Source organism: Prenolepis imparis, unplaced genomic scaffold (assembly GCF_030444845.1).
Source record: "Prenolepis imparis isolate NDT839.2.m4 unplaced genomic scaffold, iyPreImpa1.0 SCAF_10, whole genome shotgun sequence".
NCBI lineage: Eukaryota > Metazoa > Arthropoda > Insecta > Hymenoptera > Formicidae > Prenolepis > Prenolepis imparis.
This window is the reverse complement of record NW_028141168.1, coordinates 14181395-14206588: the sequence shown is the minus strand read 5'-3', so window position 1 is coordinate 14206588 and position 25194 is coordinate 14181395. Positions and strand designations below refer to the sequence as shown.

The 25194-nt window shown below is 40.0% G+C and overlaps 2 long non-coding RNA genes across 2 annotated transcripts in view; one reads left to right on the top strand and one right to left on the bottom strand.

Moving 5' to 3' along the window:
• The window catches only part of LOC145941358 (uncharacterized), a 204263-nt gene that overhangs the window by 24896 nt on the left and 154173 nt on the right, over nucleotides 1–25194 (bottom strand). The window contains exon 4 of the long non-coding RNA XR_014426171.1: nucleotides 13550–13667. This is a non-coding gene — a long non-coding RNA (uncharacterized LOC145941358). The remainder of the gene's footprint in view (nucleotides 1–13549; nucleotides 13668–25194) is intronic.
• LOC145941360 (uncharacterized) overlaps nucleotides 18379–25194 on the top strand; it is a 46832-nt gene continuing 40016 nt past the window's right edge. The window contains exons 1-2 of the long non-coding RNA XR_014426173.1: nucleotides 18379–18550; nucleotides 18622–18696. This is a non-coding gene — a long non-coding RNA (uncharacterized LOC145941360). The remainder of the gene's footprint in view (nucleotides 18551–18621; nucleotides 18697–25194) is intronic.

Here is a 25194-nt window from a genome sequence, read left to right as displayed (position 1 = left end):
CATATTAGACCCCTCTGCATTCTCCTCTTCAGATTTCCTGATATACGCGATAAACTGTTGCAGGTATACATCCAGGTACTTTTATCTCATTCTCTCTCTCTCTTTCTCTTCTTTTGAAGTGACAGAGTTAACCCGTTACCTGAATCGGGACTTCCCCTCGCGTCGTGTTTTCCGCAGTAAGTTCCGGACCCACTTTTTTTCCCACTGGAGGCTGCATCACCTGTGCCATTTTCGGGATTACTTTTGTCGGTTTGTGTTTGCCGGGACACCCCGTAGAGAGAAAAGGACAGGCGAACGGGACGCTCGCGAAAATCGCGCGTGTTAGCCGCGAGCGAAAGCGAGAAGGAAAAACCACATCGCTAGAGAGAAACCAGTACAATGGGGAACAGCATTATTGGCTTTTCAAAATGGTATTTACCGAAAATAACCAATCTGAAGGGATAATGGCTCAACTTGTGACAACACGTTTGTGCCGATCAACCCCGTTATTTCCCTCTTATTCCACTTCCGCGAGTCCTCGATGATGGTTTATATCCTGACCTTTTGGGCTAATTATTTTTCGATTAATTGGCATCGAGACATATTAATAGTTTCAATAGTCGATTATCTGTAGTTGCGAATCTAGCACATTTCAAACATATTGTTTGCTAAGCATAATTATGATCTGTCATAGTCATTAACACGATTCTCTCTTTATCATATATAATTATGTAAATGTATTTTACTGCAGATTATTAATAAGCAAGCAAGAGACTGACATAAGAGATTTATAAGAAAAAGAAGAGCGCGCAATGATTTTATTTCATGAAATAATATTATTTCAAGTCGCAATGTTATATTGTTTTTACGTAGCATCAATCAGCTGTTTTGAAATAAAAATGTTATATATATATAAAATTAGTATTAAAACAAAACAAAAATTAACACACTAACTGTTAAATATTTATTCAAACTCGTGGCAAAAATATAACGATATACCAAAGAAGAATTTTACTAGCTATATAATAAAAAAAAGCTTTTCAAATGAGCCTCTTTCCTTCGCACTACAGGCAGTGACGAGATTTGTTCCTTTTCTGAGAGAATTAGTTCTCTCGTCGGTTTCTACATTAAACTCAAACGGAATTCCAGAGCCGTGGGCTCGCGCGACTCTTGACGTCTCTCACGGGGGAAATTGACCCCCGGAGGAAAGGAATTCGAGCGTGTCACGCGCACGCGGCGCCAAGACGTCCTCCTACCCTCGGCGCGTCATATTGCTTCAAGAAGAAAGAAGAATAAGAGGCCGCGCATACGAGCGTGCACGCGACGCGGAGGAAGCGATGGGCTGGAAGAAATCGAAGGGCGAATTTCATCAAAGGCGGCTGCTAATACGGAAATTCTGCTTCCTTTTTCCTCTGCTCCGAATTATCCCTGTTTGTACGGTTTCGAAGCCTGTCTCTGTGAATCCCTCGCGAGATATTTCATGATTCGGTCGACAGAATTTCATTTAAGAATTACATCATATTACAATTTTTATATATATATTTTTTGTTTTTTTTTATGTATAATTAATAATAATTTTGTGTAAATCGACGCGATTTTTTGCCGCTTAATTAATAGAATTCGTGTGGTATCAAGTATTCGCAATAATCTCGATTTTATTATAAAAGCAAATAATTTTCATATTTTATAATGTTATCTATATTCTATAATACTTTTTACGAATTGCATTATAAGATTTCGGGGTTGATTTTCATATCAATAATGCATTATATAAGATTTTATTTATAGCAAAGCAATTTTTCTAAAATTAAACATTTCTTATATTCTCTTTTTAAAGTTTAAACAGCAATAGAATACAGTTGTCGACATTATAGAAATTGTGACGAATTTCTTCCAAGAAATCGCGTTCGTCAATGATGAAAAATGGACAGAGAGAAAATCATTTAAAGCCAGTGAATGCTAGATTTGAATGGAAGATTTGGGAATATTCTTCCGACCTTTTACTCTTCGCCCTCGGTTCGAAGACTTCCGTCCCTTCGGGCACCCTGATTCGAAGTTTGTCCTTTCGCGCGTCCTCTCGTTATGTATTCCTGCCGAAGGATGATGTTCTGGATCCACCAAATTGCAGAAAGGGGCTGGGTAAGCAAAAGAGGGAAAAAGTAAAGACAGAGAGAATGGAAAAATCGGTAAAAAGACTTGGTGAGAAATCGGAGCATGTTGGAAGTGCGGAATCGAATCCTCGGCGTCGCATCAAAAAGATGGGGAAGGTGTATTTGGGCGAAATCCGAAAGGGCAGAACAAAATCAAAGGCGACTAGCATAGTATCTCGCGAGTACAGCAAGCGGCATGATAGACGCGATTTCATATGCAAATGATATCGTCATGATACATATGTCTATGTATCTAAAGCTCAATTTTTGATATATTTATATTGTTTTTTATTTATCAGATATTATTAAATATCTGAGAAAAAAGCATATTATTACATATTAAATTGTAGCTTTCTTACTTGACGTCTGGATAATCTAAAATGAAATAAAGCGTAAAAAATGCAATTTTATAGAGTACCATCGTTAAATCTGAAAAGTTTTATACTTTAAATGTAAGCGTCTTAAAATATAAATAGTATACATGTTTAAATTAACAACTTTTACAATATAAAATTTCCAACAATAACTAATCATTAAATCTGCAGAGAAAGAAATTTTTCCTTTTTTACGCTTTTATTCTAAATAAAAACCAAGTTTGCTACCCACACTCTTATATGTTTGAATATATTATACAGTTTGAGAAAACTGTATCATTCGAAATGTAGTATTTTTCTTTCCAATATTGTGAACCAAATTTCTCGAAATTCTTTCGAGATTTTTTTTTAATTTCGCCTAACAATATTCGTCCTAATGTTTATCTTGACGCCCTCTTCATCACTACCTATCGTCCTATACCCTGGACCACATTCTGTCGTGGTGATCTCGGAAGGTGGAAGCACAAAAACAGAGAGAGAGAGAGGGAGAGAAAGGAGGGGAGGATGGGGAGAGATAGAGCAAATATAGTGGCAGAGGGTGCAAGGAGAAGAACCAGACGATAGCGGCGAGGGTGGCCAGAGGCAGCGGGGTAACGGGAGAAGGACGTGCCTTCATTTGTTTCAGCGGGCACGGTGGTGGGTGGTTACGTCACGTGTTGGTCGTCATGGTAACCTTCTGGGCTTGCCAAAGAGGGGATCCATCGTGTTGCCGGTTAAGACGGCCAGAGACCCTGATCCCACGGGATCTCCCACGCACATGGATTCCCGGTCGCGGATAGCGGGGGAGGGGCGACAGAAGGGGATAGGATTTGTCGTCCCTCGAGCGGAAATCATTGGTTCCTCCGCTTTGAAGTCGCGCTCGATCATCGAACGTCAGGCTGTCCGTCTGTCGAACGCGGGGATGATATTTCGTATCTGCGAAACGCTCACGCGACGAAGGGGGAAGAAAGGGAGTCGGAATCCGTTATCGGGGTCGCGTGCACACATTGCGCGAGATTGTTAATAAATGACGATGCTGGATGCTGCGCGTGAATAACGCATTACTTGTCGAGTTTCTCGATGTTCCTCGCGAAACGTCGCTTCACCGGACGAAATCTCGGAATCGATATTGTCGAATAGTCGACAGAGAGATAGAGTAATGAAAATAATATAGTAAAAATGTAATAATAATATCGAGGGAGCTATTGTGGAAATATATCATTACGATTTGATGATTAGAAATCGCGAGATTTATATTTTAAATCTCATTGAGATTGAATTTTGATATTTGACAACCTCGATTTAAACGTTAATTGAATTCATGACTTTTGGAAGCCTACTATGAGACTGAATTATTTCCAGTACTAGTTTATAGATAATTAGATCTCGATGTGTGATTTTCAGATAAACGAGCTTCTATCGCGGAATTATAATAATGTAATAATCATAACGTGCATTACAAATAGTATATCTTTGTGATTTCACGATCCAATAAAATCCTTGCCAGAAAATTGTTTAGATAAAATTTCGAAGAGAGAGAGAAAAAAATAAAGTTCACCATTTTAACCCACTAAAATATCAATCTCTGTGTAAATATTCACAAAAAATATTTTATATTTTTTTATATAGAATTAATCAGTAGCCGCACAATTTAGCATTTAACTATAATTTAGCATTTAAATCAAATACTTAATTTCTTTGCTTCAATCGTGTGACTGTTCTTTGCTTCTTGTCGGACAGAAATTGGCTGTGAGACGTAAATAAAATCTTATACTCTAGTTTCGTAAAGTTCAACCGCCGTATATGAGCTTATTTTATCAAGAAACATTGCATCGAAACGAGAGGGACTTTGGGCGAGAGTTTAAGTCTCCCAGAATTAATGCAAAGTTTTACATCGGTTGGTTATATTTTGCGCGCATACACATCCGTGTATATCGGTGAACAAGATGCGAGACGATTAAGTGCGCGAGAGTGTTTCGTGGAATAGAGGAAACCCTGTGCTCAACGAGACCCGGAGGCATCTCCAGAAAGGATGTTTCGTGTCCTCGGGGCTGCGCGAATGCTTGCACTTGCCGGCACGGGAGCCTTACCAAAGTACGAAACTGCAGCAGCCTCACCAAGTCTTCATGTCGTAATTACACGAGCTCTCTCCCTCTCTCTCTCTTTCTATTTCTCATTGCACGGTGATTCGCATTTCCTTGTCTTTCTCCGCGTTCTAGTAGATGGAATCTCGAAACCATCTCGTCCGGGTCGCATTCCATTAACATCGCATGCTCGTATTTCGCCAAACGATACGCGTTATGCAATTAATATCTCTGCACGCGTGTTAATCCTTTTTACGCGACATAGAATTTTCGTTAAGAAAATTCGTTAAGAGTCTCTTCAGTACCGAAGTGCGCGAGCGAAATATTTATTATACGATTAAAGAATAACCACCGCTCAATTCATCCCTCAAGTACGGAAGATTAAAAGACGATTGCGTCAATTATATTTGACGCTTTTAAATCACTTTCTTGACGCTAATGACGCAGAAATTAACGTAGAAATCTATTGGGTTCGCGAGAGCGTTTCGTGTCTTTGACAGGCAACCTTTGAAGTGTCAGTCTTAATGTCGCGGCATATTCGACGATAGAGAAGCAGGGAGGAGATTTCTTGGGGGGGGGGGATGCTCGTCGAAAAATAATTATCATAGCAGAACGCGACGCGACACGACTCACGTCGGTATTAGGTATTGTTTCTCCCTGCGTTTGAAATTAATTTGAAGTTGCCTAAGCAACCTCCCCCTGGCACGCCGCAAGATGTCCCGTTCCCACTGCCTGCCAGTCAATAAGGAATACCCAACGAAGCAGTTTCGAACTTGCTTCGTCGGGGAAGTACCTAGGGAAGTACTCGAGCCGCTCGATCTCTCGGAAGTTTCTCTAATTTCCGCTCCTTATGCTGTTCTCGCGGAAAAAGCCACAGGACCCGATACTAACTTCTCGAGACAATCTATGCGGAACAATCGCACGTACTCTGTCCTGGAAATATATTTGTCGCTCTGTTCAATCACTTATAACCGCGCGCGTTTCGTATATTACATATAAATAAATATTAATATGATAGATATATAAATATTACTATATGATGCAATTTTTATCTCGAATGTGCACACAATCTATAAATTATATTTATCTTCAGTACCTATTCTCTTCAGTAACTATTTGACAGTATATATTTATATAATGATAGATATTTTATATATTATATAAAGAGAGAAAATCTTTTTCGGGATAATTTTAAGATCTTAGCACCATGTTGTCGAGACGGAGGTCGCGTTGAACCGGTGCAACGTCGGCTTGTGACCCTCGCTACTGACGCCGGGGGTGGTTTTCGGGGTCGAGACGCGGGCGGGGGTGGGCCCTGCCAAAACCACCCTACCGTACGTCCTCGCGCGTACATGTACCGGAGGAGCAGAAGGAGCACGCTGTACGTGCAACGGTGCACGATAAAGCCCTCGTCGTCCTGGCAGGATGCAAGACATAAGACGCCTAACGATCTCTTCTCTGTCTCTCTCTCTCTCTCTCTCTCTCCCTCTTTCTCCTCCGCTTTCTCCTTCGCTTTTCCCTTCCTCCTGTCTATCCTGTTTCACCAAAGCTGCTTCCTCCGACTCTACCTTCTGTCTATTCTACTTCTCTCCCCGTCCTCTTTCGGCTCTCGCATCTAAACTCGGCGCGGCTCGATGTAGCAAGACTTTGCAATTGCTTGCCGGTGGCTTAGCGTCTTATGCAGACTTGCGTGGCGCGTCCTGCGCGGAAACCGCCGCCAATTTGCGCCAATTTGTGTTTGGCATTGCTTCTTAGAAATCTCCGTCATTGCTCTCTAAATCGCTCGCTAGTTCTCGCTCATCTCTCAGCTCGCGCGCGAGGGATTCGCGTCCCCGAGCTTTCTTTTAGACCGATGTAAAACTGTCCTGGTCCATTTTCGAGGCGTTTCTTATCCCCTTCCCTTCACTGTCTTTCGCTCTTTCATAAGATTTCAGCGATATATGGTCGATGTTTGCCGCTAATTGCTTGCTTCTTGTAATCTCGTGCATCACGCGTTGGCTTAATTAGAGTTTGGAGTTTGATGATACTAATATGTAATTAATCACGTTATTTTTGGTCTTTGCAAGGATATCAAGGTCCTTGATTAAATTTGATCCACATATTTTTGTATTCTGAATACAAGTTCTTATTTCTTAAGCTCACTCTTTGGATGACAATTTGCCAACACAAAACTTAAAATGGAAATCTATTTATAATTTTATATATACGCCATACATCTTGAAAGTATATGTATGTAATCCTTGAAAATATATTTTCTGTATTATGTCATATAAAATTATATACAGAATTCTATATTATAATTTTGTCAAGAATTGCAAATCATTTAGAGTAGCCTAGATTTGCAATTATATAATAATGTCTTTTATTTAGCGAAAATATTTACTGGTGATTTCTTAAGATTTTAAATCTTTTCGTCCTTCTCTTTTAATACATTATATTGCAATAATTATTTTCGTAAAGAACAGAATTTTAAATGAATAGAAATGATCGTACGCACACATCCTTTTGCTCTCTCCATTAAGAAACATTCATCGTCACGATGCGACGCAACAATCGAGATTAATTGGTCACTGTCGGACTGCGTCACTTCGACCTGGTCACCTTTTGGTCACCTCTCGGCTCTCGGCTGTTCGCGTAGATCGAGCATGGGCCGTAAATCAGAATCGTAATGCGCGGTGGGCTGACTCCGAGGAAAGGTTGTTTGGGCTGACCCCCGACCTGGGTCAGGGGGTCCGGCTGACCCTTGCCGGAGTACGCGAAGGGACGCAAAACCGGAAATTCAACCGCCAATCGGATCTCCTCTCTCTCTTCGTACTCGTAGCCGTCTTTTTCCCTCTCTCTACTTCTTCGTCCAAAAGTTGACCTGGACTCAAGCCGACGATAATGTTCGGTCACTCTTTTTCACGGCACGCGCCCGGCGCCATATTCCGAGTGATTTATCGGTGGGTCGATGTTTAATCGTTTATTAGCACCTACCGCCTCGTTTCGAGCCTGCGAAAATTAATATCCGTCCCGAGCGAGTCTGTTCCCGAGTACTTTCCCGAATAGTTTTATGCGCGAGCCACGTGATCCAAGGAAACTGTACCTGTCAAACAGCGGTTGCCGCGACGTCGGAATTTTCAATTGAGTGACAGTCTGTCGCGTAATTTGAATATTAGGTGCGTCACCGTGGCTAATTCGCCGACGTTGATAATGAATAATGGAGAAGATAAGCGCGATGCGGAGAACCGGCGACGACACGAAGTTAATGTAAGGAAAATTGAAATATTGCGCGAGTTAAAGAATCAATGATACAATCAATGATACAATCGTCATTGATTGACCCAGCATAGAAATATAATTGCTTTTTATTTCTAAAACATCTTCACAATCGTGTTTCATTACTAACGTCGATAATTTTCTTGTTAGTTTTTTTATTATTATTATAAAAGATATATTAAAAGAGAAAAAATATTACGAATTAAACGCCGCAGGTGGTGGAACGCTTGCCGGACAACTTTTACTTAATGCCCGCTCAAATTTCGTGCTTGCACGATTTAATTCTAAAGGTTTCTCGCTATCGTCGAGAATCGAATTATTTACGGTCAAGCGAGAACTGACCAGCGGTCAACTGTCTGTCAGCGGGGAGTCTGGGGAGAGTACGTCGGTTCGAAGGCAATTGGACGGAATATGAATTCGGGATGGCGCCCGTGGGGGTGCAGAGATGGCCGTCGAAGCTTTAAACGAAGGGTAACTTTTAGAAAATGGCTCTCTGCGTCATTTTCGGATCAGACAACCGGACTGCTGAAGCGCCTCGAGCAAAATCGCTTTACGACAGTAATTTCTTTCTAATATTCAACAAAATTTTAAAAACTTTGGAAAATTTTTTAAATTTAAATGTCAGCGATCAACTTTTTTATAATTTTTTCATCATTATTTTATATCTGAATAAATATAAAATGTCTACCACACAGTTTAAGAAATCTATAGAATAAATCCAAGTAGGAAAAATAGCATGTTATCAAATATTAGATAAATTAGAAAGAGATTGGAGATATAAATTTTGGATAGCTAAAGTGAAAATATTTCCAAGAAAAATTTTTATGGGGCAAAGATATATTCGCTGAGTAGGTACTGTGCTTAATTATATTCGCGACTAACTCAAATTAATACATACGTATATGTATTAAAATTCGACCAAATACTTCATCATTTATGTAACTTTAAAATTGCAACGATTTTATTACAACGACGTCGTAATTGTTCTAATATAGCAAATGAGATTTGGCTGGAAATTTCAGAATATTTGATATCATTTTTTTCCGCGCAATATATTGCATCTTTCTCACCTGACCATTCGCGACAAATAATTTTATTTGGATCCCTCTCGAGTCGAAATAAAATCAGTTTATCGCAATACTAGAATTCGAGTGTTCTTTAATGATCGAAAATTTATCGCGCCATTTCATTTCGATGGATGTATATTTTTTTGAAGACGGTTCTATTTTATATAATACTATGTATTATATTACTTTCGCATTACCATATTTCGCAACAAATATTATGCGTACCAAAGTTTGCATTCAAAAGGTATTGCTAAAAGCTCTTTTTGAAGTATCAATATATAAACATTTTCAAATATACAACGAATTAAATTGATTTCTCTTTATAGACAAGAGTAAATACATTTTCGCTCGATAAAAATCATAATAGATTATTTTATGTAATGCCATTTATTGATGAAAGCAGTATTCAAGTATGTGATCATAATAAAGTAAACTAATATTAAATTATACAAATATTTTAAAATAATCGATCATACCAGCTGATAATTATATTACATAATTATGTAACATTTGATAAATATGATAAATATGTAACATTTAATATATTTTAATATATCTTTTCAAATATTTATTCGATTGCCATTACATGGCGTGAAAGTTTAATAAATGCAATAAAACTTTTTTTATCTTTATTACTGCTCGCTGCAATAAGATTCGATTATCCATTTCAAAGATATTTCAGATATCATTACGTAAATAATATTTTTAAATAAAACTTGTGCACATGTGCAGAAGTTTAACGCCAGCTCGTATAACACAATTCTGTTCTCGCAAATATTCCGTTGTCGTGACGATTTCGCGACGGCGGTAAAGTGTAAGACGTCGCGTGAAAACCGAGAGTGCAAACTGTAATATCTCACCTGAAGAAAAACCGGAGATAGTCGAGGAAAGACACCGTTGCTCCGCCGTCAAGGTGTTGCCTCCGCGACGCCAATCGAAAGACTAAGCGAAAGGGTTAACATATTCCTGAATACAAAACGCATGCATATTCCATGGGGTCCCATGTGCGTCTCCTACCCTGATACGAGCGCGCACGCACGCACACATTAACGCCAAACGTACACGCGTGCGAGTGTACACGCACGGGGCCCCATCTGGGGCCCCCTATATACGGAAAACGAGCTACCTGAAGTTTTTTCCTCGATTCATAAAGAGCGAGAGAGATGAGGGAGAGGGAGAAGGAGAAGAAACCCCGTTAACCCCTCCTGGGGCACTTTGACAACTATTGCTTATCGTAATGTGATTTTCATACGAATATCCGCGCGTCTTTGACTGGCGATAATTAATGATTCGCCGAAAGTATCGAGTCGATGCAGCTATTTATCTGCCGTAAAAAATTCAATTCGATACTGCTCTTTCGCGATTAGCGAACAACTGTAATGGGTCTTGGATTTTCTACGAAGTAGTTGACAGAAGGCGACAAGTGAAATGTGCAAAATAGTTGCAAATAATAATTATATTATAATGCAATAAAAAAATATCAATACATAAATCTAATTTTTTCGTTATACTTACAATATTGCATTATACATGTGCTTATAATGTACGACAAAAGTTTTTAAAAAATTCGCATTGATGTAATTTTTTCATAAATAAATTTATCGAAGTATATACATACAATATAATGAATAATTTTTGGAGAAAAATTTGAAATCTTATATATTTAAATAATACACACTTACATTTCAATTTCGTGACTCTAATGTTATATTTCATTTGTGCATTTCAGTGACATTGAATTGCATCCTTTGAATCCTTTTGCTGACAAGGATCTGCTCTAATTCCGCCCGTCCATCCTCTTGCGGCAGATGTGTGAGGAATCGCGATATCTGACCGGTGAGTATCTGGGTCTTGGACCCTTTTCCACGTACGTACGTAGGACTTAGTTAAGACGTCACCGGGACCGACAATGCGGTCACCCATGCATGCACGAGCTTCGCACCTCTGTCGCTACGTATAGAATTTGATTTTTATCTTCGAGGGCACTCGATGGGTCTCGCGATTTGGAGATAGCCCGCGTCACGTCGAGGACCCTTCAGGACACTCGGGCTCTCTCTTTCTCGCCGCGTTTAATTCCGGCCCCGACGCACACAAATGCGCAGCCTGTCGTAATTTTTAATATCCCTCCGTCAAGTTGTCTGTTATTTTTGCGTAACGTATTCTACGTACGGTAAATGCAAAAGTTAGGCCGGTTTAATGCGGCTACGCTTGTTCAAAAATTGCTGTTCGAGAATTGAATTCGATATAATATCACGTGATTGTTTCGTGAAAGTCTGTTAGATATATGTTTAATTCTATATATTTGCAACCACACACTAACATTTGCTATAATCCGAATATAACAGAATATTTGGCGCTCTATTAAATTACCAATGAACATTTTAAAAGCGTATATAAGAACCTTTTTACGAGAGATTTAAAAAAATTCCAAAATACACTTTCTCCGCATCTCGTATACATAGAGAAGTTGAGACATTTCTCTCTACTTTCCAACTGTGATCAATTCGCGCGATTCTACTTTACATGAAGGTACAACGCGCGACAAAATACTTCAAGCCTAATTTTCCGTCGCCGAAACTTTCGAAGTCGCGGAAGTTTCTTCTCTCGCGCGTGAAGTTGACGTAACCTTAGAGAACGAGTTACCTGCCGATCGGGACCCCTCTTCCGCCGATACTCTGTATTAGTCAAAACCGAACGCCCGTCACAATGACGCTGATTACTTTAATAATGGAACAGAATGGCCTCGGGGCTGGTGGCTGGGTGTTGGGTTTTCCTCGCGGGCACAATGCCGCTCGCGAAGTATACAAATAGAGAAAAAAGCAAGGGGGAGGTACCCCTCCCGGTAACCCCCCTTTTCCTCTCTCTCTTTTTCTCTCCTTCGCATCCCGTATCCCGACGATACGTCCTAGTTACCCCGACGAGAATATTCAAATTGCAACCCTTTCGCAACGTGAAAGGAGACTTCTGCCGAACCCCTTCGATCGGATTCAATGGGCATCGATATTCAAATTTATTTGACGGCGCTTTCTCTTCCTTTAACCCCTCTCCTTCTTTCTTCTACTCTTGTCTACTCTTTCTCTCTTTTTCTCTTCAACTTCCGCGTTCTCCCCGCGACAAAAACCGTTACACGTAACCGGCGCGAGTCGCCGAAGGGGCGCGGAAAGCGAAAAAGAATTTGCATCTCGGTCGTTATTTTTTTTTCCTCCTCTTTCATCGATTGTCAATACTCGCGCGGATCTGGAACGGAAGCCACGCCGACAGATGCGCGTATCTGCGCGAGGTATATAACAGCTCGTCGTCGTCGATATTTTCGGGCGTTTTCTTCGCCGAATAGGTCTAGATCTCGAGGAGAGACTGGTATCGCGTTACAAGGTCCTTCGACGCGAACAAGAGTCTTGTAACAGACTATACAATACAATAGACGCGCCGATTTTTATTGAAATGCATTATGGATACCTATGGTGACCTAATTGGTAGAAATTCAATGTTTGCCTAGAATTGTATCTGTGTGTAACGGTTACACTCTATACTTTTCAGTTTATGGGGAAGAGGTGGGATATCATATTGCATTTGCTAAAATGTTTCGACATATTTACACAATTTTATTGAAATAAATAAAATGATTGAAAAATTGTTAAAAATCTAATGCGTTATAAAAACTATTTATAACATCTGTTTTAAAATAATTGTCGCATTTTTAGAAATTATAGTGTTCATTATTTCTTATAAAATATGCCTTATCGTTGATAAATGTATTCTTATCATTATGCATTCTTTCATGAGATTACATTCGCATCCCGTTATTCCTGATATATTTTGATGTATCCTAGAATTTCTTGAAACGTAAGTACTTGAGTGAAGACAAGCAGATGCATCGTGAAACAATGTAAACAGATCACCAAGTTTCGATATATCAGATAGACTCTGGTATTCGAGAATATCAATTTTCCGAAAACTCGAACAAATATAGGTATATATCGCGGGGAAGAAATAAGCGAATCGCGGAATGAGATCGAGGCTCGATCAATCGTTTCGAGATCGAAATAATGTTTATAGCTACGAGATGCCTCAGCACCGTGAATATTCACGGTAATATTACCGTATTCGTTGAAACGCTCAAGTACTCATTCAGTCGCGATGTGACGTTCTTTTAAAGCGATGACGTTCAGTTATGAACAAGAGGTGCGACCTGCTAAATATTCTATGGAGCATTGTGATACTCGGGGATAAGAAGTAAACGTGAAAAAAGGGAGAAAATCGTGTATAGCAAAAGGAGCAAAAGGAAAGAGAAGAGGAACGGAGAGGAGAGATTGACGATGAGCAAGGAGGTAAGAAGGGGAGCACACGAACAACAAGAAAAAGAATAAGAAGAAGAAAATAATGACTGTTACGAGTCTGCGGCGTCGGGCGAGTCTGCGTCTGAGGGTCGTTAGGGGTGGTGAACGTCGCGAGGACTAGAGGGGTGAGGAGGATAGGGGCGTCGTCGTCGTCGTCGTCGTCGTTGTCGGCATGTCTACGGCCGTGACCTGGTTTTTTCCGAAGCAACAGGTCCCTTCTAATTAAGAACACTTAAGAAAACTTCCCTCTTAAAGCTGACGCCTCTCCCTTCACTCTCTCGCGGCTGTCCTGATAACGCCATTATATTTTAATAAACTCACTAGTTTCGCTCTTCCTTTTCCGGTTTCACTTTTCTCGTCGCTTCTGTCGTTTCCTTCCATCTTCTTCGATCTCCAAGTGCGTTGGACGAAACCTTCACCTCGAGGAATGTATTCAGCGCTAAAACAAAAAGTAATTCGGTTTCTTCAACGTGCGTTGTCTTCTATCTTTTAAACTTGCTTTAAGCATTAAACAAAATCATAATTATTATTTCTAAATCTATCGGAAGAATAGGCATAGAGAGCAAGTTCAACATCTAACACATAGTTGTGCAACTTGTGTTTATAAAGTTTGACTCGAAAGTTGAAAAGATTTATCGTAGTATTCTCACAAAAAATGTCAATTAATAGAATGATACATTCAAGAGCTTAATATAATATGAGGATGTAATTGAATGTAATTTTCTGCCAAAAGTATTCGTAATGTGTTAAACATACTGATAATAAAATAAAATGACGATTTAATTGCCCTAAAATCGTAGAGGTAACAAATAAATCATACGTAATGCCATCGAGTTATTTCTAACTTCAAAATTGGTAAAAAGATGAAGAATTAAAAAATTCGCACCCTCGTGCATCCAAAATTGTATTACGGCCTCCTCCTTGGCTCTTTATTGCGACTCGTGCACAGCACTCGCGCAAGAGTCGCAACACTTCGCGTGCAGCAATAAATTTCGCAAGCTTTATCTATCTGCGAGGGCGTCATTTTTGAGGGTAAGGACCGAGTCTGTTCACTGAAGACGAACAGAACAGATATCCAAGGAAAAAAGAAGAAGAAGAGAGAAATGAAAAATGTAGACAAAGACGAGAGAAAGATAAAGGTGAAGAGAAGACGAGAGATGAGTGAAGGGGGATGAATTGAAGAGAGACCGAGCGGGAGAAAGAGAAAGAGAGCGAATACTCTCGCGGACGACAGGGATAGTATTGGCTGGTTGGCAGTCAGTGGCTGGGTTCCGAAGTTAAAGAGCTTCGGGGGCATACGTGAGAGGGATGTAGAGAGCTCGACGGGGGTGAGGCCTGTGGCTGAGAGGAAAGGTTCCGGGGGAGGGGGAGGGCGGTATACGTGGAACGGGGCAAAGGGAGATGTGGAGTGGGGTGGGTGGCGTTCTTGGCGGCCATTTTGAACGCATATATCGATTGTTTGGCGGCCGGGCTCCGCTCGGCCATTCGCAGGGGTGGCTCGTGTGTCACATAACCAACCCCCGAGATCCGTCGTTTCCCCCCTCGTCCTCCCCCGTGCGCTTCACCGCGAAAAGAATCGTAGTCTCATGTTTTTGCCAGCACGACTCGTGGATATGACATTGGATGTATGTATATCTGTCTGGATGTGTCTCCCGAGCGGTTCGCGACATCCAAGCGAACGCGAAATGTATTTAACGGACGAATTACGGGATCGAGGGAGAGTGGATTCATAAAAGATTAATTGCGATATAGTCGAAGACTAATATGTCGACTGCATATATAGCTAGGAGATGTATGTATGAAATTAAATCGACACATCATGAATTAATATACATAATCTGACGAGAAATGAATTAATTCGCGTCTTCTATTTAGTGAAAATTTTTTCTACACAATCATGACTAGACCATATATAATATGTTATGTATCTATGGTCTTATACAATATATTCTAGGCATGTCACGTTTTTTTTATAGTCATCAGATTATAAATATTAGAAATCTAATTAAAAAATATACACTTTACTAGGATACATTTATAATTGCAAGTACTTAAAGATTCAAAAGTTTCAGGAACACCAATACCCTATTTACAGAAATTATATATTAAATAATAGATTTAAATATCGATAGATGTAATATTAAAAATAAAAATCTATGAAAATATTTATAAAAAATAAGCTGCATTGAAGAATTTATAATTAATTAATAGAAAATGCGGAATATATTTCGAATTTCGAACACTCTAAATCTAAATAAATCATTAATATTGTTCTTTTCGACAGGTAGATAAATATACATTACAATATTATGCAGCTCAAATAATCTCGCGTATAAAGTAATGAAAGAATTTCTCTCGACCCTAATAATTATAAAAAGTGACCAGTCTGTGTCTCTCCTCTGTCGTTTCCATAAATCTTCGCTGTCACCTGACAGCACGCGTGCAGCACGTGCCGAGCGTGACGAGGGAGCTGCCTGCGTCTTGTCCAGCACGTGACCGCAGGTCGGAACCTTCGCACACCCTTCACAGTCAGGGTGGTAAAAGAGAGGGGGGGTGGATGGCTCCACACACAAACTGCCCCTAAACCGGCTTAGAACCCGCCCCAGCGAAATCCGACGATCCAATCGGATCCCGGGTCTTCGCCGTATGATCTCGCCACGCGAAACGCGCAGGTCCGTCACTAGACGAACTGGACATCGGGGTGATCTACCCCGTGACCGCGTGTGCGAAATTTGTCCGATAATTTTAATACACGCGCGAATTAATGGAGAAGGAGGTTTTCGAATAATTTTTCAATCAATTGTCCATACGCAAATTTTTAACTTGTAATTTTCAAATATCTTGAATAGCTTATAAAATGATTTACATTTTCACTATATTATTTTTATATTATGCTTATATATTATATTTTCCATATTATAGTAAAAAATTCTATATTTAAAGAAATTATTCGAAAAATTGTTCATAACATTCGTGACAAGATAATTTTTTTGATAAGAAAATGTTTCAGCAAACCAAACTTTTAAAATCGATATCAGTAATATACAGAATATTTAAAAAAGGAAAACAGATGTTTCTTAAAAAAATAAATAATTTTTTACATAATATTTGAGACAAATATCTATAGGGAGAGGAAATTTTAACACAAAACGTTAATTTTTATGCGTGTTGCCGTACAACTCTTGCTTCGACGATTGATTCGTGTCACAAATTCTGTGGATATACTCGGCGTTAAACGGAACAATTTGCTCGCAAAGTTACTCAAAAACGGGATCGGTGGAGACGAGCGAAGTAATTCTAGGGGATAAGCGCGTAGTAACGTGGTAAAATGTCGCGGTGGCGGCTCGCGTGTACCGCGGTTGCGTCTTAAAGGGGAAGTTTCGCACCCCTCGGAAAGTAAAGTTTCTCGGCTTGGCATTCTCCCATCCACCTGCCTCCCCACGCAGCTTTTTTCAGCATCTCACCCTTTTGCCCCATCGCCCTGGCGGCGCGCCAACTAGGTGAAAAGTGCGGAAAGTGAACTCGCGATTTACGACACCGTCGCCCGCGAGAAGGAGAGAGTAACGGAGTAAGGAAGAGGTTTGAATGGGCCCTTGAGAGAGAGAACGGGCGGCTTAGGATGAGTGTAGAGAGCGAGAGAAAAAAGCATCTTCGTTCGGAAATTTATTCAAATTAAGGTACGACGAACGACTTTTCGCGGCAAAAATCGAAAGCGTCGCGAGGCGCCGGTATAATTGGCGACGGTGAAAGTCAACGGCGACTTTGAAAACCAGCCCCCACACCGTTACACTATTTCATCGTCGGAGTTTCGTTCGACGGTTGAACTTTCGTTCGCGACGAACTGCCGCGAAAAGTTTTCTCCCGCGATCGCATCGGCGCGTCGAATTCAGAAAGACGCGACGAAAGGATAAGGCCTCCAATGAACGATCGATCTCTCGTATAATGGCGTAAATAGGTTTCGATTAGCAAACTGGAAATGGCATTTGTAATTGTATTTCGAAAATGCCGATTGATATTAACCGAAATGATTGATTAGTAATTGACAGATATAATTGCATAGTTTGACATCCATCATCTTCTTTCAGGATTGTTTCATGATATAAAAACGATCGATAATTTTGAAATATATACAATTTAATCATTGATGAAAGCTATTGTATTTAGAATGGGGATATTAATTAGTCGCGATAAATAATTATTCCAAACGTAGACTATATAAGAGAGTAAAATAGCTTATAAATCTTACATCTTCTCGCGATCAACAAACTCTCATCTCGCTTATTTCCGAAGACAATTTTATCTTTTAAAAACACATTTGTATCTTTCATTTAATTCTTGAAATTTACATGTATCATACGAATAGACCGGTTTTACCATATCAATTCGCGAATCGCGTCTTTTAAATCCGTGTAATGCTCCTTGTCGAAAACATCCCGAGTCGTTCGAGGAGTACGCTCCAGATATTTCGCAAAACGTATCCTTTCATGTCTCACCTTTCCTCTGTTCGCCCGTTTATCCACCTACGGCTCTCGCTCTTTTCTTTGATCGCGTCATCGGGAATCCGTTCCCTCGGCAAAGACTTCCTGCGCTGCGTTCGATGTACTTGATGCACACCTCTACGAGAGGAGATATATCCTCGTATATACGCCCACACAGACGCGTGTACACACACGTACATTCGCGATACGTGGTACGTGTCTGCCAGGACGTACGTGTGCGAGCGCATATCCTGGAATACGAAGAGCTCTAATCCCCTTTTAGAGACTCGGCTCATACCACACATTGAGATATGCCTTTGACGGGCGCTCTTGCCGTGCTATTGGCTCGGCGTAATCTCGTGTAAGTTGGGTTGCCTAGCCGCAGGAGCCGCGCGCACCTTAGGCTCCTTTCACACGCGCGCGCCCGGGCTTTCTCTCATCCAGCCCCCGGTCCACGGAGTTTCCCTTATTATCCCTGTCGCACACACGATCGATAGGGCAGATGCCTGACGTACAGTCGGCGCATGCCCCGCCTGGAGATCCGCACCAGGTATCAGAGACTTCTCCATTTCCATGTCAGAGGGCACCTACCTTCGTTTTCAGGGTGTTCGAGGGCTAAATCGTGGCCGATTGGTGGGGAATGCAAATCAGTTTTCAATACGATAGATAGGGAAATGCGCCTCTGGGAAGTCTATCGCGTTTGCGTGTTTGTTCTATTCGTATGAGAATTTAATTCGTCAAATTTAGAGTACATTTTGTCAAGAAAGCAACATTCGCGGAAATAATAAAACAGCGTAGAAGAATAATAATGTATTATTCGCGCGATACAAATACATATATATAAGTACGAATTATATACTATTTTTACTCCCTATGCAATACATGTTTATATAAAAATATTTTCTTTTTTTACAGTTTCATTAACTTTATGGGAATATCTTCTAATGCGGCCAAAATCTAAGACGCTATAAGTGAATATCGGGGAAAATGGTAAGCAAGTTCTTTCTTTTAATACGCGCGCCACGCTGAGATGCCACGTGTATCACAATTACCATCCGTCCGCTGTAAATCTTGCGATCTTTTTTTATGAAATAATGCGAACAGAGATCGAGGAAAAATCTCGCGTAATATCTCATCATATGACTCGATCAGTTCGCGACGTAGATCAATGATTCACGTCGCTCTCTCTTTATCCTAATCGCGAAGAGATATGATAATGATTAATCAACCTTCCCGTCCAAACACAATTCCGCCGAGACGATTGCAGCGTGAGCAATGCTAATGTAGAATCGCAGGATTGTTGCACCTGCGGGAAAGGGTCCTAGCACGTGTGTTCGCGAAGGACCTACCCTCGAGCAACAGTAGCTCGACGACAAAGACGACACGTTTGCGCGACGCGCAATTCCTGTTTGTGTTGCATCTGTAACGCGCGCTTGGCGAGAATTTAATTAAATTTTTTTGACGAATCAATCTTAATTAGCGCTGTTAAAATACAGCTAATTTGTTCATAGGATAAGTTTTACCGCGCGCGTTTTATATCGCATTTTAGAATAATTAATTAAACACAGAGCAAATTGTTTTCCATAACGTTATACACAGTAAATTACGATAATTCCCTAAAATCGTATAAATAATGTAATAATAGAGACTTAGAACAAAAATAAAATTCTCTCTTTTAAAGCTTTATTAAAATTTGTCATCTTTATTAACGCAGATAAATGTTCTTAATTTTTTTAACTCTATATTTAAATCAATTCATCTAAATATACTGTGAATCTCTGTTAAAAAACATATATCTTTTTTAAGAGAGATTCGCAATATTTAGATGAATTGATTTAAATACAGTTAAAAAAAGTAAGAACATTTATTTGCTTTAACGAAAATGACATTTCTTTAATATAGGGCAAGATGAATAAATTTTTGGGAGATCTTCGATCGTTTAAATTTTATCGGGCACCGCAGAGTCAGAGAGACAATCAGTTGCTACGTGAAGTCATTTTGTTCGCGATATGACCCAAAAACCACGTGTCTTCTTTGACATCCTTCCTCTCCCCTTTCCCACCTCTTTCTGTGTACACGAAAAGCGCGCATGTTTTTTCTCGCCCGTCCAGTTTTATCGTAATTGCCAGCTTTACGTAAGACTGTTTGTACATGTGTTATCATGAAATACGGCGCTATTTGTACAATTGTTTGCTCCCTCTCTCCCATATAGCGTGGCGACGGCAACGCGATGATGCGATACCACCTTTTACGTGACCACGGACGAAAAATTCCGAGCCCAGAGATTTTTCGGCCTGGAATGAATTTATTGTCGTCTTAAACTACACGCGGAACATTCTATATCCCGCGTGTACGAAGCGGCGCGATAATGAGAGAAGAATCCCTTGCTCAAGAGATAATGTTGCCAAGAATAAGTAAAAAACACATAGGTTTTTTATTAAAAATCTCGAATTTTTTCGAATGTATTCTCGTGATTTCTCACGATATGTGTACAACAACTTTTTGGAATCGATTGCTCCATCAACTTGCTTCGCGATGATCGGACGATGGGTCGCAATCGCTTCCCCATTCGAATTATTAATTGCGGCTATCGTGCTCGATCGGCCGAACACGTGATTATTCGTCGGATTAAGTAGCGCAGAGCGAAAGTATTTGCGCGAAGATAGCTCGAGCCAATGACGTTGCAGGCGGATATTCCAATAACGACGACAGCAGCCTCTCGAGACAGATAAGAATCGGATTCCTCCGTCATTATAAGGCGTGGAAATTCATAATAATCATAAATGGCGACTGTCAACCGACTGTTAAATACATAAACGCTGATTAAAGATCAACAATTTATTAATCGAATACAAAAGACAATTTTTTTCTGCATTAATTGATCAATTATTTAAAGGCGATACTCTCTCATCCAGATTTTTTATTGGTCTCGGTTGAAACTTGTCAAAATTTTTGCTTTAAAAAAAAAAAAAAACATTCGTTTTTAGCGCCTGTTATCCTGAAACATCTTTTCTCCAGCGTGCTAGCCGAGCAAATCCATTCCGTTTCACGCGATGTAATCCCATTCGACGTCTGTAGGAGCGGACATTTAGTAAGGAAGATCGATCCCCTATAGAAAATTGTCCGAGCAATTTGTGATCTTTCACGATCCTCGTTGAACCACGAAAACGAATCTCGTTTGAGGACGCCCGGCGTGCTAGACCATGTGATATAATCCTGTCGGACGCTTTTCTGCGTATTTTTCGTGTCCTGATCACAAGCGAGAATACGAATCCCAGAGGGAGGAGCTAGCGGCCAAGAGTTTCCTAATATACAAAAACACGCTGTCGCATGTTACAAAGAAACCTTCCAAAAGTGACCTAGAAATCTGTGCAAGAAGATCCGCCGATATCTTTGTCCCAAAGCTCGTGAGCTTTTTATCCGCGTTTGATTAAAGTTTTTCGGTACACGACGAAGGCACCATCGATTGGAATTTGTAATTTATTTGGCGTATTTAATTATTGACTCGAGTCGCAAAAAAAATTCGTTGAATCAGCGAAAGATAATGTATATTCCTAAATGTATGATATTAACATAAATAACTTTTTCAAAACACACATTGCTTTATATATAATATATTTAAAATATAAGATTTACAATATATTTTATATCTTTTTTATATTTCTATATATTATAAATATAATATATCGCAAAAAGAGAATTTTCCCCAAAGAGTTTCTCCATAAGTGACAATTTTTTCGATTAAATGTCGACTAGATAAATTTCATAGAAAATACATATATTTACTGAAAAAATAATTTATCAAATCATATGTACAAACGCTGATAAAATTATTACATGTGTACATACACTCTAAAAGTTTTGACAACCCTTTCTGAAAATATCTTCTGTCACACAGCAGGACATAGGGCTGCGACAATATGATCACGTATGAAATACATATCACACCGTAGAGGTGGGTGAGAACCGGGCGAATAAAAAAAAGGGAGACGTATATAAAAGTCTCCGAGTCGAGGGGACATAATGGTTAGAAGGAGCGATAAGTAAAGGGCCCCGATGTGAATCGAGGGCAGCAGTAGAGGATGAGGTACAGGTCAGACGCATCTCGCATGGACGCAGGTCCTTTGGAGCTTATTCGTCCAGGGAAGAAGAATGGACCCCCGAATCCTTTTCGTCCGTAATTCGGGACGGGGCCAGCTGCAAAAACCCCCTCAATCCTCGGGATCGCTGTGCGTTCTTAGCCCTGGGGAAAGGATACCGTAAGGGCATGCGCGCTCGCGCGAAGGGGGACAAATCTTTTTTTATATCTTAGATCCTGGCCGATCATTTTTTTACGAACCCTTTTTCCCGCGCTGCGCTCTCTCTCTCCCAAGGAGCCGAGGGTCCCATTCGCGACCCATAGGGGCCTATTCGCGCAACTGTCGTCTTTCTCTCTCTCTCTCTCTCTCCCTCCGCCTCCTTCTCAGTGGCCGCACGAAAGGATCGCCCTGGATCTCCTCCGGTTGCGATCGTGAGCGTGAGCACGCGTATGTAACACACGCGTTTCCCATTCACGGAAGAACGGATGCACCTCATCCGTGAGAGAGTTCGGCCGTCGGTGTCCTCGTTGTCCTGTCCCGCGCGCTGAGTGTTTCTTCCAATTTCACGGGGACAAAGGATCCGCGCGCATTCGAGATGTCCTCTCCTAGTCTTTATGACTGCAGATAAACGCAACGAATGGAAGGGTCTCGGCGGAAACGCATAAGACATTTCATAAGAGCGGGATAAACGTGAATCTATTGTCCAAAGAGTCTTTTTAATACACTCGAAAAGTTTATATTAACAATTATATGAATGATGAGAGTGAAAAAAATACACGATTATCATTTAATGATAAAAGTTAGAAATATCGATGACACTTGAAATAATTTGTTGATATAATATAATATAATATCTGTTACGTCAAGGTAAATCTTATAATCTTTGTATGTATGTACGTGAAAATAGTTATTTTTGACTGCCCTATATAGTCGAGATATCGCATCGCGACATGTTTGTGAAATCTCAGCATATAAATATTGTACGAAATTGCTCCAATAGAATTCCAAAATCCGTTAAAACATTTAGCATGACAAGCACATGTCAAAATTTTATCCATTGCAATTTTAAGTATAATCCATTTAAATCCTGCATTAAGCGCGCGATTTTTAAGATAATAAAACTAATCAGGTAAGAGTATCGATTGATATTTGAATAATGTAAAAACCCGATAATTCGCTCGAATACAGAAGAATCTCTCTCACTTTATATCGTCCGTATTAGAAACTATAAATATATCTGATCGGTACATTGCTTTTAATGCATAATAATTCTTCTTTTATCCAAATATATTGTTATATTTATAAAAAAACTGATATGTGACACAAGTTTCGGAAAATATAATTTTAGAGGTTTATTTTACTGCGTCAATTATTGATATAAAAGGTAGAGAGATTCGAGAAATGTCGTTTGTATCAGGTTATTATTATACTACAGACTTATGTTCGTGCGTCATGTCTGTCAGACTACAAATTCGGAGTCCGGCGTATAAGGGGTGCTAGGCAAAGTGCTTCGCGGGGGTTGGCTACGGTCGGATATCGTGACTACTGGTCAGTTTGTTCGATAGTCGGTGCCAGCCAGCACGGATGGCCATATAGCCGGTGCGCCTTACCGGGGGCCTTGGTACCGAGCTGTACCAAGAGGGCCACCGGTCAATACCTTCAGACCTTCGGAACACGCTGCGGGAACGAGCCGCAAAAAATGCAACGAGCCAACGAGCTCGATATATGTCGCGTATCGCACCGTTTGCGATGAGAAAGGGGATGTATGATTGTAAAAAATATTTTTTTGCCTTGTTTTTGTTATCTGTACAATACGAGATATATGTTGTAAGCTGTAAAACAAAAATTTTTAATTACGCTTTCACTACTTACAAATTCTAACAAACTGGAAAAAAATATGAAGAAAGTTAGATTTGGCATATATATATAAAAATTATTTTATTGCAATCATTATTATTAAATTATAATATTAGAATTGAATAATAATTCTTTAATTCTTCTAATTATATCAAATAATTACTTTAATCCATAGAACTGCAAAAATAATATTGTTAAAAAAATGTATAAACAGTTCGTAAAAATTTCTAAATAATAAAATTCTCAACGTCATAGAAATATTTTATCAAGACGACTGATCGGGAACCGCGTCACTCTCTGATTATATATTTTTTCCTCCGCTATATTTTGCCAGTACGCGCTCGCGTACGTGAAAAGGCCTCTCTCGTCATTAGAGGAGACTCACGGCGACTAATTATTCTAATTATTTCCGGCCGGGCTAATTATAATTAACCGGCCACAAAACATCAATTAGGCATCAATCAGCCTGGCCGCCTCGCGCAGTGCCACAAATGGGCTATTCTCAGATTCAGCTTATATAGTGAGAAAGAAAAAGTCCGCTCTCTCTCAGGTACACATTTGCGGGGGCTAATCGTGAAGTCTCGAGATTTCGCGCAACAACGTACGGGACGTAACTCCTCCGTATCTCTGACCGGGCTAATTATTCCCATCGGAGGATAATTAATTGTGGCCCGACGATAAATATCATTGCGAGTATGCAAGCGTGTACGTGTCAACGATGAGAGGGGTTAGGAGGGTAGGTGGTGGAAGCCACGAAACGCTGTAGCTTTCTATCGTTTGCCGATAGCTTTGCTTATTATCGCTGATCGAGTTCGCGCGTCCGCGATATACCTACGCACGTACATACATATTTGCGTACGTGAAGATGATAACGGGGGTGTTCCCGGTCGCCTGTTGCGGCCGACTGTAAATTCTACGAGTCACTACGCCGAATCGGCATCAGATAAGAAACATGTGTGTTTAATCGTGAATATTAAAAGTGAGAAGCTGGTTATCGCGATTGCGATTTAAAAAAATGCAGTACTGTTATCTATCTGCGTTATTCCATCTTGTATTGTTAAACAATTTAGACGCCACTTGAAGCGATAAATCAGATAAAGTCAAAGACGATCTTTCTGTGAGACAGAGAAATTATTGAATACTTTTCACGTCAAATTCTAATTCGTTTATGTACGTGCAATCATAAGACTTGCTAAAATGAAGAGCAGTTAAAAAAAATTGCAACTTATCATGGTGTATCCCGAATATCCAATTTTTCTTCAACATATTAATTTTTATTCTGTGCAGTGCGTATTAATATTCAATTTCAAAATATGTATCAGATATCTCACGATAGATTATATATATATTCTTTTATAAAATTCTTTAACATTTTATAAGTAACAAATTAAGACTGCTGTGGTTTCTTAAAGCAAAGATTAAACAGGAGGAGAAGTATAAGCTCGAAATGACGACGCGAACGATCCGATGCAACGTTCTCCCTGTCGTAGGGTGCGTCGGTTATTTTCGTCCTTCTTATCCACGTTTAGATGAGTCAGAACGAATGGGCAGA